This window comes from Bubalus bubalis, chromosome 4, assembly GCF_019923935.1.
Source record: "Bubalus bubalis isolate 160015118507 breed Murrah chromosome 4, NDDB_SH_1, whole genome shotgun sequence".
Lineage (NCBI taxonomy): Eukaryota > Metazoa > Chordata > Mammalia > Artiodactyla > Bovidae > Bubalus > Bubalus bubalis.
Window position 1 is genome coordinate 126,848,077 of NC_059160.1, and position 22,047 is coordinate 126,870,123.

Genomic DNA, 22,047 nt, shown 5'->3' on the forward strand with positions numbered 1-22,047 from the left:
ATGATGTGATAGCTTTATGTTTATTATTGCTTTCATATGGACATTCAGAAAAATTATTTTGAGTATAAATTTTATTCATGTCCTTTTTCAGAAGCTGAAAACCTAAGATAGTGAAAAATTAAGTGATTTTCTTGCAGTAACATTAAAGATGAGTGCCAGAATTGAAATGCAGGTATGAGTATTTTTGTCTAACAATATAGTCTAGAATGGGTGACTCAGACGGTAAAGAATCTGCCTGCAATACAGGAGATCTGGGTTCAATCCCTGGGTTGGGAAGATGGCTACCTACTCCAGTATTCTTGCCTGGAGAATTCCATGGACCAAGGAGCCTGGCAGGCTACAGTCCATGGGGTCACAAAGAGTCAGGTATGACTGAGCGACTAATACACACTCTCATAGTCTAGAACATACTATATATGTTTTGCATTTAAAATAAAATGTATGCACAGTTTAGAGGCCTAGAAGAAGAATGTTAACATTTGTGAGTGTTAGCAAAAAGACTGTTAAAATTTGCCTATCTATACCCATATTTATAGGAAACAAGATTCTAGTATAGTTCATAGGACAGGCGATCCAAAGAAAAGTCAACAGTCACAACAGATAGAGATATATGGTAGAGGTGAGTCAGTTTCCACCATGCCATGCCTAGTATGGAACTCCTTAAGTGGTAGACCGTTTTATACTGGTGAAACTTAGAATTTATAAACTATAGATAAAAATTGATGTTGGTGTTTGGATACAAAATTCATTTCTAGGATTTAGTTGAATGAGGAAATAGTTTGGTTACTCACCAAATTGAAATACTGCACCTCTAACTCTTTATGACCTATTTCCCTAAAAACAAAAAGAGAAGTCTCATGAAATCATTTAATTCCTCGTATAGGACACCAATTCTGGCTACTCTGCATGCAGACAGGTAAATACAATAGGGCTACAAGGCACTGAAGAGAAAAAACCATGAAGTCAGATGTTTCATGGAATTTCATCAAATAAAGTTTCATTTTTATTGCTTGTATTTCTTATGAAATGGAAGGGAGCCAGTATGAGCTAGATTAACTTTCTTTTGAGAAGATGCAAATATATTTCACAAAAAAATGCCAAGCAACAGGAAAATTTGGCCTCTACCAATGGGGGTTTCTATAATCTGTTCTGGTGACTGACTTGCCCTGGTCTAATGTGTTTAGCAAACACACACAAAGTAATTTTATTTAAAGCAGTTATATATGTAGGTGATAGCCCAGTGATATCCAGAGATGCAAATATTAACAGTAAGCGTTTGAAAACTTTAACTGTTTGTTTTTTTTTTTTGGTCAATTTTGGGCATAAAGGAGACAGAGAACTGACTCCATGTAGAAGGAGAAAAGAAAGGAAAGTTTAAAAGCCTAATTGTGGGCTGTAATTTGTTAATTGGAGTGAATGCCAATCTGTGTTGACACCACATCTATTCCTGGGCCCACATGGTGGTGATACCTCTTTGGCAAGGGGAGTGCAAAACCATGGAGAGAATTCAGATTCACACTCAGAACTGAAGTTCATACCAGGAAAGTGGAAGTGAAGTCGCTCAGTTGTGTCCGACTCTTTGGGACCCTGTAGACTGTAGCCTGAAAAAGGCAATGGCACCCCACTCCAGTACTTTTGCCTGGAAAATCCCATGGATGGAGGAGCCTGGCAGGCTGCAGTCCATGGGGTTGCGAAGAGTCGGACATGACTGAGTGACTTCACTTTCACTTTTCACTTTCATTCATTGGAGAAGGAAATGGCAACCCACTCCAGTGTTCTTGCCTGGAGAATCCCAGAGATGGGGGAGCCTGGTGGGCTGCCATCTATGGGCTCGCACAGAGTTGGACACGACTGAAGCGACTTAGCAGCAGCAGACTGTAGCCTACAGGCTCCTTCATCCGTGGAATTCTCCAGGCAAGAGTACTGGAGTGGTTGCCGTTTCCTTCTCCAGGGGATCTTCCTGACCCAGGGATTGAACACAGGTCTCCCAAATTGTAGGTAGACGCTTTACAGTCTGAGCCACCAGGAAGGTCCTAAAAATCACCAAGGGGGCCATGGGAGCAGATAGCCTGAGTTTGAGCCCTAGCAAAAGACCACTGGTGGACAGAAAGAGAGAAATAGATTTCCTAAAAGTAACTGACTAAATCTAACATGTTTACTAAAAAGCTTGTCACAGACAGCTAAAATGCAAATACAAATGAACTTTGATGGGCTAGTTGGCAAGCCTCCTCAGCCCTTTAAGCAAATTCCTGAGTGATAAAGTTGGTTCTGAAACATACCTGGGAGCTAGCACTTATGAACTTCCTAGGGGCTCTTATCTTTTAGGATTTAAGAAGTAGCTAGATTGTGAACGTTTTTCAGACTGCTTTTATTCTTTCTTTCCATTTATCTATCTACTTACCTACCTATGTTTGCCTTAGCAGACCAATTCATTATCCTTAATGATGACTAAGACATCAGCTTCTGTTTACTGATTTGGTGAACTGAGGTACCAGCACGGTAAGGAACTTGCCTTGAGATGAAGGAATATACAGTCGAACAACAGCTAGAATTCAGGTTTCCCAAACTGCAGTTCTTTCTTTAGCCCACTGGTGGGCTGCCTCCTATTTCTATTTCTTTCACAGGTTCTTTTTTACATACATGTACATATCTGCACAGGAGATGTCTGTGGGACCATCGGTTCTCTTCACGCAGCTGGCCTGGGATCTGAGACAGATCACTGGAACACTCTGGGTCTGTGATTTTCTTGATTGGAAGAGGGAGTTTTGAACTTGACACCATTTCTGCTCTGACCCTTCATATGGTGGGTGAGAATAATGGAAACAAGGAGAATGTGGCAAACCCAAGCCCAACATTCTTCTGACTCATATGGAATCACAAAACAATGCAGAAAAATGGCTGTAACTGCCTGTCCACTATCTGGGGGCTTTGTGCCATCAGATAAAATTGTGAGGTTAAATGGCTACCAGATCATCATATCATCTGAGAATATGTCTGCTTGGTTTGGGCTCAGATCCCAGGCTAGGAGTGTCTAAACCACAGTCTATACTTAGTTTAAGTTAGTTTAAGTTAGCCAGTGGAAAAGCATCTGTATCAGCATTAATATGCCCGACTAAAGTGTCTGAAAGCTTATAGAAAATATTTCTTTCCACAAGAGACTGATATATATGTATATATGTGGTGGGCAAAACTCAGTATACTAACCACAGGCCTTTCAGATTACTCAAGAGGGCCACAGTTGAAGAAAAAGAGAAGGAAAAAACAAAACAAAACCTGACAACAATTCCATACACTGCAGCATTTGGCTGAATAGGTCAGCAGGATGTGGAAACTTGTTTTGAGGTTATTTTGTATTCTCACCCAGGATCCCACTGCTTAATAGCTGTGTGGTTCTTTGCTGGCTATATACTGAATTTATGAAGGATGTTGTGAGAGTAAGTTCTAGGAATTCTGATATTTTGAAATTTGTTGTGCTTTTGTTAACCATAGTGAAACGTTACATTTGTGGCTTTCTATACAACTTTCATTTATTTGGTTCTGGTTATGAAAAAACTTAAGCTTCATCAGTTCTGTGCATGGTGGGGACTTCCCTGGTGGTATAGTGGATAGGAATTCACCTGCCAATGCAGAGACCAAGGGCTTGCTTCCTGATCCGGGAAGATCCCACACGCCATGGAGCGACTAAGCCCATGTACCACAACTACTGAGCCCTGCACACCTAGAGCCTGTACTCCACAACAAGAGAAGCCACCTCCATGAGAAGCCTGTGCGCTGCAGCTAGAGAAAGCTGGAGAAGCATCGAAGACCCAGTGCAACAACAACAACAACTTTTTTTAAATGTGATGGTGGGAAGCATTTACATGTGGTTGTTGTTTCATTTCAACTATTCTTCAAAAACGGGGGCGAGAAAAGCCAAGTTCTCTAGTTTTCATATAAAGATGACTCAATTTATTTGAAAAGGAGTGTTCCAGAATCAGACTTCCAGATTCCATGAATTCAGAGTGTGGAAAAGGACAAGCAGCTCCCTTTAGCTGTAACAGGAGACAGTCTTTTAAAAGCCTGGAATGCTGAAGCTCTCTGACACTGAAAACATGTTAGGACATGCCTTTTTGGGATGCTACCAAGTGGTTTAGGCTCTGAATTCTACATTCTGTACTTTTGAAATTGTTTTCTGTTGGCAGACAACCTCTTGATTATTCTCATGTGATGAGTGTTCAGGCCAACCTCTCCCGTTCCAAGAAATTAAAAGACAACAACAAACTCATACTCTGTGAAGTATCTACACTTTAGCATGAAGTTGTGGGTTGTGTGAGTGCTGGGCTTATAGTGATCAATTCTATGAGCTTTGTCATTTGTTCAGTCAGTAAGTTGTGTCCAACTCTTTGCAAACCCATGGACTACAGCACTCCAGGCTTCCCTGTCTTTCAGTATCTCCCCGAGTTTGCTCAAACTCGTGTCCATCGAATCAGTGATACTATCCAACCATCTCATCCTCTGTCATCCCCTTCTCTTGCCTTCAATCTTTCCCAGCATCAGTTAAAAATCATACACACACTACCTGCTGCTGCTGCTGCTAAGTCACTTCAGTCGTGTCCGACTCTTAGCGACCCCATGGACTGCAGCCCACCAGGCTCCTCTGTCCATGGGATTTTCCAGGCAAGTGTACTGGAGTGGGGTGCCATCGCCTTCTCTGACACACTACCTAGAATGCTTTATTCTCTAAAGCTCACTCCTGCTGTTTAAAAGTGTCACCATGTTAAGGAATGAAAAATTATAGCGACTGGGGAAATGTTTTCACCTTTTTTCATTTCCCTAGTAAAATTAAGCAATAATTTTCATTCCCCTCAGTTCCTTTTGGAACCAAGGCTAGTAGTGGATTAAAGGACAAATAAATGAATGAACAAGTCTATGGTGTTTCTTTCTTCTGCCTCAGAAAGATGCAGTTTCTCCTGCCAGCAGGAGAAACAGGTTAGATGCAAGGCAGTTCCCCCATTCCAGAGAGCCTCTGTTTTTAGGCAGTTCTGATTCATGAATTGGAGAATTGCACTAAATTAGTGTACTGTACAGCATGGGCCTGGTTAAGTTAAAGTAGACACTCTGACCCCCTCCACCCCTCACTCTGACCACCAAGAGTTCATTTCCCAGGGGCATCTGTGGGTCCCAAACAAAGGGGACCACTGAAACCCTGTCCACATTTACCCTATCATAGGCCATGTGGTAACAGAAGTTTTCATATTTCTTGAACACCAGCAGGATTCTTAACATGCCCCAGAACAGAGACGCATGGTCTTGGGTGATGATTTTTAAAAAAAGATGTCATCTCATTTCATTCTGTGGGAATTATTTTTTAATCATCTGTTTTATTGGGAAATTTCCCAGAGATAATGCAGTGAGAAACTAGCCTGGAAGAAGATAGACAAGACAGGCACAACAGGGTCAGAGTTCTTTTTAAAATACTTCATTTTGGAGACCAAGAATACAACTTGTAAATCTTTTTTATGCTTTTATTATGGTATATAAATTATGACATTTTAGGAGAAGCCCATAAAGCCAGCAGAAGCAAGAAAGTCAAGTTTCTTTTTTTGAGCTTTCCATAGGTAGTATAATTTAAATAATTCTATGGTAGAATTTCAACACCTCTGATGGAGCACGGTTGTTTACGAAGTAAGAACAGTAATCCTCATGTTAAAAGGTGGCATTGCTACCCTAGGCAGCAGATGGTGTTATTAAATACACAGGCAAAGTCTAAGGTCATAAGGAACTAACAATTAACCAGAAATACGATCTGCCACAGTCGTTTAATGGGTAACCTACCAGATATATGCCACTTGTATTATTGTGAGTGTTGGGAGGTGTATTGTCAAGCTTCAGAGCAGTTGCACAATCCATTTAGAAATATTGTAATTATATTCTTATTTAAGCATTTTGTGAAACAAAAAAACCAGAAAGAAAGTGAAAATCAGTGTGATTTCCTCATAATATTGCTCTCTCTTGCCTGCTCTGAAAAATACTGATTCAGATTGCACAATTTCATAGCCATCCCTGAATTTAATTGGTCTCCCCAAACTAATACTATCAGGATTTGGGGTTTTATACTGCTAGTGGGCGGTGTTCTAAGACCTCTTTATGTTATCCGAGACATCATTTTTGCTCCTGCACATTTTGTACTGTGAAGGTGATGCGAAAAGATTTAAACCTACACAAGTGCCAACAAGGGCATGGCTTGGAAAAAAACAGATGTGCAGAGGAGGGGCAATGGATGGTGGGGAGGCAATGGGAAGTGTAGTCAGAGACTAACCAGCAAGCAATGAGGACACTATTAAAGTAAAGAAGTGGGCTTAGTTTCTATTGTAAATTAAATATAAATATGTCAATAAAAGTAAGAGCTTTATACATAACAGCTCAATTCCCTGTGGGTTTTTTCAAGGAGTTTTCCACAGGGAATGTGGGATTGATTTTCTTTCCAGTTAGGGCTTTTGAGGATGAGGAACTGAATCCTAAATTCACTCCAAGGAAAAATAACCAAGAGGGCAGCAACCAAATCTGAAAAGCAAAGACCCAGTGACTTGGTTAGAATTAGGAAAAGTGAATCTTGGCCCTTTGGCCAGAACTCCAAAGGGTATCAGAGAGTTTAACTCCAACCATCGTATCAACCAATCTGAAAAACAGCATCTGGAAAAGCAAAAACAACCCCAGTTCCCCAGGTAAATAGAAGACGAACAATGGAAAACAGGGTCCAGAGGTCACTGGCTAATCAGGGTAAATAAGTGGGTGGACAAAAGCTGTTCTTTCATTTTCCCACTGTTGGGTTTGATGAGGAAGTCTCAATCACGGAAGGAAAAAAAAAGCATGCTAATAAGAATGTTTTTCACATATTTTGATGTGTTTATTTACTTTTCTCCAAGTTTAAATTGAGTAAGGAAAGCACAGCATCTGAAGACACAGACTGCTGAGTTGAGAGCTTTGTCTCCAAGCTCAGGTAGCTTGATTTTTCCCTGTGGCCAGGACTCCTGCTGACACTTCCAGTCGTCCTCAGAAAAGCCATTGAGCTACCCTTGGGTTGAATGAATGAGAACTTTCTGGAGAGCGGAAGACTGGTGGAGGTCCAGCTGGAAAAACATATGGCCACAGAGGCAGAAAGAGCGCTTCTTCAGGATTGTGAGTGGTATAAAAAATGTCTGCAGGCTCAAGGCAGCCGTTACAACCTAAGATCTTACTAAGCATGATGGATGTTCTTATTTCTAGGACTGCCTCCAATGTACCTGGACCGAAGCCAGCGCTGCATCCTCAGGCGCCCCTAGGGATTGTGCGTGCAGGACGGCACCACCTCACAGCCCCGCTCTGAGGTCAGGATTCCACGCCCACTACCCGCCGCCTCCCACTCTCCCACTCCCCTACCCTCACTGGGGCCCAGGAGATGGCGGCCCATTGTGCCTTCTGAAAGACAACAAAGTTTGCAAATCACTGTAGACTGTCTTATAATAGGTAGGTCAGGAGGGAAAATGACTATGGTAAATTCTCGTCTTAACCACACATGACCTCAGCACATTTTTGAGCTGCACAGTGACACAGAATGAACTGAAGGAGAAAAACCAGGCAGTCTGGGTTCCAGACCAGGACACCACGAGGAGCTGACTTTTACAGGTAAAGGCACAGCCTTGAGGTTTAATAGCAGTGCCTCCCTGCCCAATATGATTTCCAAAACAGCGGGAGGCAATATGTGATTCTCCATGTTGATTCTGCACAGTAATTATCTTTTATTGCTAATAACCATTCATGCCTGTTACTGAGCTTTAAAAACGTTTTGTATGGAATGCTATATCCCTTACAAAAGATAAATTAGGAGGCGATCATTCAAATTATTTAGAAAAAAAAACTGTCTGAAGTTTGAAATTTGACTCTTCGACCCCATGGACTGTAGCCCACCAGGCTCTTCGGTCTATGGAATTCTCCAGGCAAGAATACTGGAGTGGGTTGCCATTCCCTTCTCCAGGGGAATCTTCCCAACCCAGCGATTGATTGCAGGCAGATTCTCTACCCTCTGAACCACCAGGGAAGCCAAAAAAAAAAAAAAAAAAAAAAAGTAAGTTCCTCTAGAATACTTACATAGTATTAGGTCTTCAACAATTTAACCAGTACATATTTTAATTTTTTTGCCACACCACACAGTATCAGTGGGACCTGTTTCCCAACCAGGGATTGAACCTACGCCCCCTGCAGTGGAAGCATGAATCTTAACCACTGGACCACAACATGACTCCCAACACATCCCTTTTAAAGATGCACAACACAGATGGCACTGGGAAGGTAGACAAGTATACCCCTTTTATCCTCAACTGTGGCCTTCATAGCGTAGCCAAAGCTGATACCACAATTTTTCTTCAACAGACGATAAGGTCTCCTTTCAACCTCTCAGTGATGTTTCACCACCATTTTCCTTATGACAGTTGTAGAAGCAGCAGTGACCACAGTCACAAAAATCAGGGCCTGGCTTTATTACCCCATCATTATGACAGTTATCCTTCCCGTTTTCTCTTTGCTCATGTACACACATTTTCAAAGCACATATTTTCATTACTGGACAGGGAAAGGCCAATAGGTCAGTCACACACACTCTAAGATGATAAAGCAATGTCATTAACTTAGGATAAAAAGAAGCAAATTACAGCCCTTTATGCTTAGGCTATGTTTTTCCTTTTAAGAACTCAAAGCTAAACCCAAGATGACCAATGCATTTGCGTGGGTGTATATATATATATATCTGTGTATGTATATATGTAATATATATGCATACATTATTAGTATAATACTGTATTATTATATATAATTATTATATATTATTTGCTTTGCTGCGTCGCTTCAGTCGTGTCCAACTCTGTGCGACCCCACGGACTGCAGCCTACCAGGCTTCTCCGTCCGTGGGATTCTCCAGGCAAGAACACTGGAGTGGGCTGCCATTTCCTTCTCCAATGCATGAAAGTGAAGTCTCTCAGTCGTGTCTGACTCTTAGCGACCTCATGGACTGCAGCCTACCAGGCTCTTCCATCCATGGGATTTTCCAGGCAAGAGTACTGGAGTGGGTTGCCATTGCCTTCTTCCATTATTATATATAATTATTATATATTATTAGTATATTATTAAAATATATATTAAAGATAACATTAGGTAGTATGTTACTAGTTTCAAATGAACTTTCCATCCATCTGGGTCTGGGGAAAGGCTTTGAAGCCCCAGCATTTTCTAAATATCCAAAGAGTGAAAACAAAGTCATTTCTTCTCAAATATTGCTTTCCTTTTTGGGGGGTCATCAGGAATGCAGAGGTGGGTATGGGCTGCAGACTCGCTAAATGATTGTTGTTGGTTTTTGTTTTTTTTTTTTAACTGTGCTGCATGGCATGTGGGATCTTAGTTGCTCAACCAGAGATCAAACCCTCACACCCTGCAGTAGAAGCAGAGTCTTAACCACTAGATCACCAGGGAAGTCCATAAAAGTTTGCTCTTTCTAATGGATGCAGAGTCCCTGGATCATCTTGGCTGTCTAGCTGTGTTTCACACAGCACTAAAAGCTCGAAATCCCTGTGTCCAGCCACTTTAAGTCCTGTGAGAGTAACTCATTCTCTGATGGGTGCCTCTCCTGCCATCTTTCTATGTGAACACAGGCAATTTGCTCCCCTGTACTTCACTTGCTTCTGTAAGTTGACATGAAAACAACAGCAAGACCAAGTGACAAATGAATTGAGAATTACTGATATGTCCAGAGACATATCAGTATGGGTACATATCACCCAGCACTTAAGAGTACAGGACCTGGAGGAAGAGAGCCAGGGCTCTCATTCCTGTTCTGCACTTTACCAGCTGGGTGATAGGCGAGTCACTTAAACGTTCTGTGCCTCAATTTCCTTACCTGTGAAATGGGTATAAAAAACAGTACTTACTGCAGAGGTTGATAGAGGGAGTCGGTGACATGAAAAGTGTAAAACATACAGCCTGTCCCCATTAACAGTGGCTTTTGTCATCTAAGGTATTTCCAGACTAGGCTGAAGCAGGTGCTTGTTCTAAAACCAACCAGTTCTTATACCTCCTGTAGCCAGACTTCAAGATCTTACTTGAGGAACCACCCCTGCTACTCAGCACCCCTCCACACCCACCACTCCAGGAAGTAGTTATCACTCAAGCTGCCAATGACCTCATTCTGACCATCTCTATGAGACTCTTATCTTGAATCCTTTCTGACTCATCCACCGCTATCACTCCTTGAATTTTTTTTTTTCTCACTTTGGCTCATAAAGTAATATCCTGGACCTGCTGAACTTAAAGAACTTAAGAAGTCCCTATGCATGTGTCTTATCTGTTCTCTGTTCACACCACACTTTTCTCCAGGCTGGAGGTTTTAGTACTCAGCACACAGAAGGTGCTCAGCAAACATAAAACTGCCTTGAACTGTGACGTTCAAGGACTTCCTCATCGCTGTCCTTTCATGTTGTTTTCCAGATATGGGAGCTGTTGCTGCTCTTCCTGGAATCTCTGCTGCTGCTGCTAAGTCGCTTCAGTTGTGTCCGACTCTGTGCGACCCCATGGACTGCAGCCACCCAGGCTCCTCCGTCCATGGAATCTCTGCTACAGGGACAGAAACTCTTTAAGATTGCCTGACTTGTCATCCAAGTCATCCATCCTTTTCTTCATTTGAGACTTGAAATTCGAACTGTGGTGCTGGAGAAGACTCTTGAGAGTCCCTGGGACAGCAAGATCAAACCAGTCAGTCCTAAAGGAAATCAACCCTGAAAATTCATTGGAAGGACTGATGTTGAAGCTGAAGCTCCAGTACATTGGCCACCTGATGCGAAGAGCAGACTCATTGAAAAAGACCCTGATGCTGGGCAAGATTGAAGGCAGGAGGAGAAGGGGGTAACAGAGAATGTAATGATTGGATGACATCTTTGACTCAATGGACATGAGTTTGAGCAAACTCCGGGAGATAGTGAAGGACAGGGGAGCTTGGTGTGCTGCAGTTCATTGGATCGCAAAGAGTCAGATACGACTGAGTGACTGAACAATAACAATAGTTAAACTGAATCTCCCAAATAAATAAATAAATAGAACCTGTTCAGGTTTCCAACTTGTGTGTGTGTGTGTGTGTGTGTGTGTGTGTGTGTGTGAGGGGCATTTTTAAAGTCTGAATTTCACTTTATTCGGAAAATAGACTTAAGAATTAAGTCCCACAAGTATCAAAACCACACACGATTTATCTGAAAACAATGGCTCTTGGGATGTGTAAGATGCCTTTTCACAAGTGAATCATATTATCTGAGAGGTAGAACCCCAGAAGATGTATTTAAAAAATAAAGTTTCTGTCTCAAACACAGCAAAGTATGATAACTATTGGTTCAACCTCACCCTGAGTCCCCACAGCTGTGCAGGGCTACCTCAGCGGGGGGATTAAAAAAAAAAAAAAAGGCTCTATACCTAGGAGTGGGTGTGTGCTAAGTCACCAGTCGTGTCTGACTCTTTGTGACCCTATGGACTATAGCCTGCCAAGCTCCTCTATCCATGGGATTCTCCTGGCAAGAATACTGGAGTGGGTTGCCATGCCCTCCTCCAGGGGATCTTCCCAACTCAAGCATCTAACCGGTGTCTCTTATGTCTCCTGCATTGGCAGGTGGGTTCTTTACCACTAGCGCCACCTGGGAAACCCGCACCTAGGAGAATCAAGGTTAGTTGAAATAATAGCTGATAACTTAAAAAGAGAGGTCAACTTCCCCTTAAATACACAAATCCACACATTTTCTGAAGTCAACTGTGCATGATTTTTTTTTTTTAAGAATTACCCATTACTTTGGATTATTCACACCATTAGGTATGGTTGTGAACATACCATTTTTTATAACATCATACCTGGACTTAAATTCAAGTTTAGCTACTTAGCAACTATGGAAATTTCACCAAGTCACTCAATTTCTCTGAGTTTCAGTTTCCCCACCAGTAAAAAAAGGACGATAATATCAACTTCACAGAGGCAAGTGTGTACAAAGTGCCTACTTAGCGCAGTAAGTGTCTGGGTCAGAGAACAGAAAGCACTGAAATATAGTGATTACCCTGGAGTGGGGCATGGCAACCCACTCCAGTATTCTAGCCTGGAGAATCCCATGGACAGAGGAGCCTGGCAGGTTACAGTCCATGGGGTCGCAGAGAGTCAGACTGGACTGAGGTGACTTAGCACAGCACAGTAATTAATAACTAGTGGGTCAGCACCCAAGCCCAGCCTTGCATTTGATGTCAGGCGTAGGTTGAGTTTTGCTTTCACAAAACTCAAGACAAATAGCACACACAACTTAATCAGGAAATCCCCTGCCACATACATAACTAAGAGCTAAATTATGGGACTTGTCTACAAGCTCCCTGGGGGTTCAGAGGAAAGAGACCAGTGATCATGTGTGGACCTGGGGCAAAGTGGATAGGAACCTGGCCTGAGCTTTGAGAGCTGTATAGGGCTGGGACTGGAGGTGAGGGACATCTAAGGTGGCCATGGCTGGGACAGGGTTGTCGTCCCCCCAGCCCCCAAACTACTGAATGAATGGAAGTGTGTGAACAAAAGGCAAAGACTGCAAACCTGGGACTTCCCTGAAGGTCCAGTGCTTAAGACTCTGTGCTTCCAATGCAGGGGGTGCGGGTTCAATCCTTGGTCAGGGAACTAAGAGTTCACATGCTGTGATGCCAAATCAACCAACCAACCAACCAACAGAAACAACAACAACCAAAATGAAGGACCGCAAACCAGTTTGTGGGAGGGTGAGAGGAGTCTTCCATTGTTGCCTTTGATGGGTGTTGATGTCAGAATGGAGAAGTCTCCCTGAGCAGGAGCTTAAAACCAGGGAAGGAGTTTGGGCTGAAGTGGTAGGTTACAGAGCAGGGGAGAAGACAGTGAAAACAGTGGTAAGATCAGTTCAGGTAGGTTAGGAATCATTTAGTAGGAGGAAGCTGGGCTGCAGAGAAGTTGGCCAAGTGTCTGTGCCAGGAGCTCTGATGAGAGGCCAGGAAAGCTGGGTTGGAGGCGTGGGCAGCCAGGCTCAAGCAGAGACAGCAGTGGGCATGGGACTTATGGCTCCACAAGATCTTTGGAGAATGGTGTGAAAAAAGAGATGATCCCAAGACTGGCTCCTAAATGTCTGCAAACTGGTAGTAACTCTACTACACAGGAAAACAGAGAGAGAGAGAGCTGATGAGCAGGGAGGATGAGCTCAGGGGAAAATGTGTTGGTTAGTTTCCAGTCAGTGATGATATCCGCAAGCAGAAAGGCCCAATGAGAATTTGGACATTCAAAGGTTCTGAAGTCATTTCAGTGAACAAAAGCAATGAAATGGATGAGGCCTGTGAGGGATCAGTGCAAATAGAAAAAACTAGAAAACTAAAGACTGTTTTGGGTAATGTATAAATTTAAAATATGAAAATACTCCAGGAATACCTATTATGAATACATGAACCTAAACAAAATCAGTTGTCATTGCCAGGGCTGTGTTATGACTTTCATGGCTCCAGAAGTGCTGTGGGCATTTTTGCCTTTGTGGTCTCCTTCCTCCAATTAAAAAAAAAAAATTAAATCCTGCAACTGTAATGGTATAAAGACAAATATAATCTAGACTGAATTATTTTACAGCTACTGTTGTATTATTTTTTTCTCTATTCTGATTTTATTTTTTTTCTCTTCTGATTTTAAAAGAAATTAAGATTATAGCACAGGGAACTCTGTTCAATATTCTGTAATAACATATGTGGGGAAAGAATCTGAAAAAGAATGGATACATGTATGTGTAAAACTGAATCACTTTGCTGTACACATGAAACTAACACAACACTGTAAATCAACTAGTCTCTGACTTAAAATTAAAAAAAGAAATCAAGATTAAAATGTTTTCATGAAGGTTAAATCAACACTACTTTTGGTTGATTTGTAAAGATCAAAATCTACTCATTCTTTTCCTAGTGTAAATAACATTTTTCTTTCTCCCTTTACATTTTTAAAGATCCTTTCAGCTCTCTACATCTGTGTCAGAACCACTAAACCCTTCTAGAATCTCATTGTAAATGTCCACCAGGGATTGGTTGTTTGGTGACGTATATATAATACGTATAAGCGTTGAGCTCACGTGTGGATTCACTCATCTTTTTCTCTCTTGCAAAGCAGTATATTCTATAAATGGAATAAAACTCAATATTAAAAACAAAGAAATCAATAAATGTATAATGAAAACAGAAATTTGGAACACAAAACTAGTATCTCAAAATGAACACATTGTATGTCTACAACCAGGAATTCTTCAGTTGGGTTTGCAGTAATATTTAGTCATTGATAATATATTTCTCTGTTGTTGTCCATATACCCCAACCTGGTTGAGTTTCTGAAAAGCCTTAACATCAGATTATGGAGCATGTGTAGGTCATTAAAAAACCTTCTATAATATTAAGAAGATAAAGTAATAAAATTAAAATGCTTAATTCCAAAATAGTAAGTTTATTTATTTATTTATTAATATTTATTTTTTATTTGGCTGTGCTGGGTCTTAGTTGCAGTATGTGGGATATAGTTCCCTGACCAGGGATTGAACCTGGGCCCCTTGCATTGGAAGCACAGAATCTTAGCCACCAGACCACCAGAGAAGTCCCCCAAATAGTAGGTTTATTTGAAGAACATTTTGGGAGCTGAAAACTTCTTGAGATGTTTGTGGTGAGGCATCCTGAAACAAAATCTGTGGTACAACTGTGTTAGCTTGGAGTTCTAGAGTATGCATCTCATTGCTGGAAGATGATTGGTATTTGCTTACTAGCCCTTCAATGCAACTGGTGTCTTGGGCCCTACTCTTGCGTGCAATGACAGAAACTGCTCCCTGCTCCCCAGTGACCATCCTCCTTTCTTTCTTGGTAAGAGAGGCCTCATTTTCAGCTGGGCTCCTTGTCTTAGTCACTGATCACCAACCCATACCTTCTTCTTGGGCACCATGTTCCAGTCTCCCTGCCAGTTATTTATAAAGCCATATGCTCGAGTTCTGGTCATTGGGGGTAGAAATGGTATGTGTCACTTATGGTTCTGACCTTCAGAAGCTTCCTTTGCCAGTTCTCCATGCTCTTCCCTGCTTCTAGAGCTTGATGAAAACAAGTAAGAAGAATTTGGAAGGTAAGTGTTGAAGATGGCAGAGGCACAAGCCAGAAGGAACTTGGGTCCCTCAATCACTTCCTGGAGGAGAACCACCTGCTAACAAGAGTGTCATTTTGGACTTTCTTCTTTCTGAATGTTTGAGCCATTCATCATTTTGGGGTTGCAATAACAATCTACAAGCACCTTACTGAAACAGACATCAGAAGCAGGAGACCCTATTTCCCAGCTCCACATGCCGAGTGTAGCCAGGTAACTAAGTTCTGACCAATGAGATGTAAGCTGAATGACTTTTGTATGACTTTGCAGGAGACGCTTAAAGGAAGCTGATTTTAATGGGAAGGGGAACATTTTGTCTTCCTTTGTTTTTCTTCTGTTGCTGTCTAGAACTCAGACATAATGGCGGGAATTCCATTGGCCATCTTATCACCTTGCAGACAGAAATCATTCACCAAGAAAATGGAGCAGAGCGATTAGATTCCTGATGGACTTGGAGCTGCTCAGCCAGTTGCGGACCCCAACCCCTCTCACAACACTTTCATGTTAGAGAAATCTCTTTCTTGTTTAAACTACTCTTTTATTTGAGGTCCAATGTATTAAGTTTGTTTTTTTTTAATGGACCATGCTTTTGGTGTCAAGTCTTTGCCTAACTTTAGTCTTCAAAAAATTTTTCTATAAGTTTTAAGATTTATGTTTTATATTTGTTTATGATCCTTTTTGAGTCCATTTTTGTCTAAGGTGTTGAGATTGAGGTTGAGGTTCATTTCTTTTTTTGGACAATTTTTTTCTCAGTTGCTCCAGGAGAATTTGTTGAAAAATCTATTGTCCCTTCATTGAATTCTTTTGCACCGTTGTTGAAAATCATTTGGACATATGTGTGTGGGTCCTCTCTGCTGGTTTACAGACCTAAGTGTCTATCTCTCCATTAATTCCACACTGATAAATAGTAGACATCAGGTAAAGTGATGTTTCACCATTTACTCTTCTTTTTCAAGATTGTTTTAGGTATTCAAGGTCCTGTGCCTTTCTGTAAAAATTTAAGAATAAGCTTGTGTATGTCTACAAAAAACCTTACTGCAATTTTGATAGAAATGGAATTAACCTTATAGATCAATTTAGGGAGAATTGAGGTCATTACTATGTTGCGTCTTTCAAACCACGAGCACAATATGTCTAAGTCTTCTTTGACTTACTCATCTCTTTATAATCTTCAGCATACAGGTTCTGTACATATTTTGTTAAATTTATACCTAAGTATTTAATTTTCTTTGGAATGATTGTAAAGATGTATTATATTCTAATTTTAATTTCCAAATGTTTATTGTTAATATCTAGAAATGTGATTGATTTTTGTATCCTGCAAGTTTATGAAATTCACTTATTAGTTCTAGGAGTTTTATTGAATATTTCTTGGGATTTTCTACATCAACATTCATATAAACTTCAAATAACAGTTTGATCTCTTCCTTTTCGATCTGCTCTCTATTCAAAAATAACTCAGCCAAATACGCTTTTTTCTGCTGAAACTATGATGTGAAAATAGAAAACTTTCACTATAAAACTTCTTGTTTTGTTTATTTTTAATCTACACCTGTTTCTCACCTTTATCCCTGAAAGAAGGATTCAGGAGTTATAGGAACTGTTCCTGGACAACTTTGTTTCATTTATTGCTAAATTGGTTACTAGTGGCAAAGCACTCAGAAATTCTGCAAAAGAAAAAACTGCAAGGTGAACTCTTTTAAAGTTACTTTAAAAGCAGAGGTTAATTTTGTAGTTCTTTAGTCAGAATTTCACAGCAATTTACATTATTTTCATATAGTGTCATGAGCATCTGTTGCTTTTGCCTGCTCAACATCCATTTCTTCCTGCGATAGGAGAACTCAAGTATTCTTTTCGGAAACAACCTCCCTGACTCTCAGTCCTTGGTGGGGCTTATTCCCCTTCAGCCACAAGATGGGTGTGTGCTCCAAGTCTGACGGATGAGAATGTTAACCAGGGTTTGCTTCAGGAATGAGGGTGTGTTGTAAGCTAAGCCTATGGAGGCCAAGCCTGCTGGCCCCTGGAGCTGTATTAGAAGGGTTGGGAAAGAGAAACTCTCCTCTTGGGTAGTTAAATCAAGATAAGTTTAGCCTAGAGCTTCTGGTGAGACAGATGGGAATGTGAATGAAAGCAGAGCGAGGAAGGCAAAGTTGAAGCCGCGAGATATATTCCTGAAGACTTTATGTGAAAGTCTAGGACTAGTTACACCTGAAAGTCTACTCCTGCATTTTTCTGTGGACATGAACTCTGCCCTTTATTTGAGTTGTATTCCAGTCACTTGAGACTGAGAGTCTTGACCGTAGACTGAATTTCTTACTAAATTACTGGGATATAGAGTTTTTGTCTTGTTTTTGGCCACACAGTTGTGAGATCCCAGGTTTCTGACCGGGGGGTTGAACCAGGGCCATGGCAGTGAAAACACCTAATCCTAACCACTAGACCTCCAGGAAACTCCCAGTATATAGAGATTTTTTTAAATTCCTTCATGAAACTTTTTCTAGTTGGTAGGAAGATGGCTATTCCTCCCCAAAGGCTCTCTTATGACCTATATTTGTTTACTTTCACCTGTATACAACCTAAAAAATTTTAAATGTACTTCTTGGGACTTCCCTGCTGGTCCAGTGGCTAAGACTCCAAGCTTGCAATGCAGAGGGCCTAGGGTTTGATCCCTGGTTGGGGGAACTAGATTCACGTGCCACAGCTAAAGTTCTCATGCTGCAATTAGAGATCTTGCAGTGGCTTAACTAAGACCCAGTGTAGCCAAATAAATTAAAAAAAAATAGTAAAAAAAATAAAATGTACTTCTTGAGTTGTCAGAAAGTTCTTACACACTTGTCCTTGCAACTCATATTAAATAGTAGGGACTGTGATGAACATGTTTTTATAACACCCAGCAAAGTGTCACTTGCTGTAAGAAACTTAGACACAACTTCCAAAGGCAAGAAAAGACGGCCATTCTTCCTACAGTCTTGTGGAGAAACCTTCCTGCCTCTCCCCTCGGGGTAACCAGGAAAGCCTGTTTTTCCTTTTCCACTAGCTTCTTTTGGGACCAATACCTTTTGCCTGGGGGAAGAGAGTGCTTTTCTTTTCTTATCCTCTCTGAAGTGGTTTTGTGCATGCATGCTAAGTCGCTTCAGATGTTGTCTGACTCTGTGACCCTATGGACCGTAGCCCGCCAGGCATCTATGCCCATAGGATTCTCCAACTTGCTGCTGCTGCTGCTAAGTCGTTTCAGTCATGTTTGACTCTGTGTGACCTCATAGATGGCAGCCCACCAGGCTCTGCCATCCCTGGGATTCTCCAGGCAAGAACACTGGAGTGGGTTGCCATTTCCTTCTCCAATGCATGAAAGTGAAAAGGGAAAGTGAAGTCGCTCAGTAAGTGTCCAACTCTTCGTGACCCCATGGACTTCAGCCTACCAGGCTCCTCCGTCCATGGGATTTTCCAGGCAAGAGTACTGGAGTGGGTTGCCATTGCCTACTCCGTCTCCAACTTGAGTCCACCACAATTTCCCATTTATGATGAATCCAGCAGAACATCACATAACATCAACAGAAAAACCCCTGTGTAAGAAAGAGCCATGCTGGAGTGAAGGAGCTCCTGTGTGTGTTATCGCCTCTGCAGAAGGGCTGTAGCGCAGATGCGAGGTACAGAGGGCTGGCTATATAGGGTTCTGCCAGCTGGGACTAGGATTTGCCAGCCTGCCTACAGATGCCAGGGGGTACAGCACTACAGGCCAAGCTGGATTCTTTATGAGTGTGTGTTCATTAGGGGGAAACACTTCCTATGCCAGTGATTGAAATGGAACCTAGATGTGCACTCTGCTGCCTAAATAAAAGCTTTCACAGGTAGGCCATTCAGACTCAATTAAGAGAAGCAAAACAGGATCCATCAGGGCCATGGCCACAACCCCCATCGCCGAGAATGAGTGGTGAGTGGTCCAAATGGATGGGGGGGCACCAAGTGACACCTAATTTACAGCAGGAGCTCAGCCCTTTTACGCTCTTTGCCGCTTCACTGGAACAAGGAGAAAAAGACATTAGGATGAAGGCTAATGTGCTGTGGACACATAAAGATGAAAGAGAGAGGGGTGCATGAAATGTCACTTTCTTGAAGGTCTGCTTTAGGCTTTTCTGTCCTCTTACCCCTGAAAACACATTTCACAGTGTTTTAACCATCTGTGGTCCACTCCAGAGCTCAAGACACCTAGACTTTTCTGGTTTCTTGTCGACCCCAGGCATAGGAAACGGCAGCCTGCCATTCAAAATTCTTATTATTGCCTCTGCTGAGAAAAAATATGCATGTAGCAAACTCCTGTGTTCTGGGTAGAATGGTACCTTTTCAAAGGTATGTTGGGGACTTCCCTGCACTCCCATACAAGGGATTTGGGTTCCATCCCTGGCCAGGGAACTAGTTCCTGCATTCCACAACTAAGACCTGGGACAGCGAAAGAAATATTTTAAAAATAAATAAATAAAAATAAATAAAATCCTTTAAAAAAGATATGTTGAAGTCCCTAATCCCAGGACCTGTGAAAGTCCCAGGTTCCTGGAGACACAATCAGCTGAAGGTGAGATGAGATGAAACTGGATGGGCCTGATCCGGTGTGGCTGGTGTCTGCATGAGAAGGGAGGAGACATGAGGAGAGCACCATGTAATATCGGAAACAGGGACTGGGGTGATGTGTCCACAAGGTAGAAAAACATCAAATGTTGCCAGCAACACTAGAAGCTGAGAGAAAGGCATGGGGCAGGTTCTCCCCTGGAACCTTCAGAGAGAGCATAGCCCTGCTGACACCTTGATTTAGGACTTCTAGAATCCAGAACCATGAGAATAAATTTCTGCTGCTTTGAGCCACTCTGTTGGCAATCTGGTAACGACAGCCCTAGGAACTTAATATACCCAACTAAAGAGTAAGTGCACGAAAAGGTCACCATAGATCTGTCCCAAGTAAGTCATAATGAAAGATGCCACTTTCCCCAAAGGAGGTGCAGCTCCCTAAGGACTTGAGAGGCTCCCTAGATGTGGCTGCACGTGTGAGGCCCCACCCCTGAGACTGGAGGTGCTTTAGGGCAGGAACCATGTCTGTTCTCTTTTGCATCCCTCATTCTGTGCCTGAAACCAGAAGTGCTTGATACGTGTTGAAAATATGACCAAATCAATGGGAAAATGTATGTCAGATGAGTGATTCACGTTATTTCACACTATCACTTAAGTATCATCATCTTCCATTAGTACATGGGCTTCCCTGTTGACTCAGATGGTAAAGAATCCACTGCAATGCAGGAGCCCCGGATTCGATCCCTAGGTTGGGATGATTCCCATCTAGAAGCAAATGGCCACCCACTCCAGTATTCTTGCCTGGAGAATTACATGGACAGAGGAGCCTGCTGGGCTCCACCATGAGGTCGCAAAGAGCCATGACTGAGCAACTAACACTGACTGACTTCATTGATTGATAGGTAACTGGCAGGACTGAAGCTCCAATACTTTGGTCACCTGATGCAAAGAGCAGACTCATTAGAAAAGACCCTGATGCTAGGAAAGATTGAAAGCAGGAGGAGAAAGGGATGACAGAGGATGACATGGTTGGATGGCATCACTCAATGGACACGAGTTTGAGCAAACTCCAGGAGATAATGAAGGACAGGGAAGACTGGTGTGCTACCGTCCATGGGGTCTCAAAGAGTTGGACGTGACTGAACAACTGAACAACTGAACAACAACAAACTCACAGGTGTTAACAACAAACTCGCAGGATTTCCCCAGTGGTTAAGACTTTCCTGCTAATTCAGGGGGTGTGGGTTCAATCCCTGGTTGGGGAGCTGAGATCCCGCATGCCTCAGGGTCAAAAAACCAAAACATAAAATAGATACAGTATAGTAACAAATTCAATAAAGTCTTAAAAACTGTCCACATTAAACAAAAATCTTTTAAAAAAATATGTAACTGGCAGAGAAATCAGGTCCAGTACCTTCACTGGGGGAATCCACTCTTGGACTCTGTAAGACATGACCTTGGGTTTCTAATTTGGTCCTTGGAGCCCCTCAGGGGCAAATGTTAGTCACATCTTTCTTTCAATCTGAAAATCCCCCTGATGTTGTTATTCTGCTACACAGATGTGGCTACAGTTTTTAAACTTTCAGGGCAAAGTGTATTATTCTCCATTTAAAATCAGCCCACTTAAAATGATAACTCTTTTGTGCATGAGTTCATCTTAAATACCTCCTGAGGCTCTAGGTAAAGGGTTCCCTCACCAGCAACAACCACTCAGTGAAATAATACCAGATGTAAAATCAGCCACATGGGTCTCTTGGTGGGGAATAGAACCTGTGGGAGTTTTCATTTGCTGAAACCCTGGAACTGAGGCATCTTTTAGTGCTGAGTATGAAAGTATTTTATAAACTGTATAGGGCTTTAAAGAAGTTAGTTATTATGCTTACTATTTTTCCTATTCCATATCCTTGATTGGATAACAAACCCAAAGACTTAGTAACTAACTTTTTACTTCTTTGGACTGCAATTTCTTTATCCAAATGATGGATTTATTGTTACTATCCCAAGGCCCCAGCTAAATTCATTGTTCCCTTTGATTTTATGATTTATCAGCAGCGATATGTATATGCCTAAGTTCCTGAAATGTGTAGGAATATATTTGGTGACTTGATTGGTATATAATATTAAATTGTTTTGCATACTTTTTCAGAATAGATTTTGTATAATGTAGAAGACAAAGTTTTTATTTTTTGAATTTATCTTATTTATTATTTTTTTTTTCCTACCACACCCCACAGCATGTGGGATCTTAGTTCCCTGACCAAGGGTTGAATTCGTGCCCCCCGCAGTGGAAGTGCCTAGTATTA

At 41.7% G+C, this 22,047-nt stretch overlaps 1 long non-coding RNA gene across 2 annotated transcripts; it reads left to right on the forward strand.

Annotated features, from left to right (window-relative positions):
- Positions 1 to 1,917: 1,917 nt before the first annotated feature.
- On the forward strand, positions 1,918 to 10,821 carry LOC102401168. 2 transcript variants are annotated; one of them, XR_006550717.2, is made up of 4 exons: positions 1,918 to 2,499; positions 7,006 to 7,158; positions 7,246 to 7,346; positions 10,492 to 10,821. It is a non-coding gene; the product is annotated as an uncharacterized LOC102401168 (long non-coding RNA). The 2 variants fall into 2 exon arrangements; XR_329027.4 differs by lacking the exon at positions 1,918 to 2,499 and having other exon boundaries at positions 4,603 to 7,158.
- The last annotated feature ends 11,226 nt before the right edge of the window (positions 10,822 to 22,047 follow it).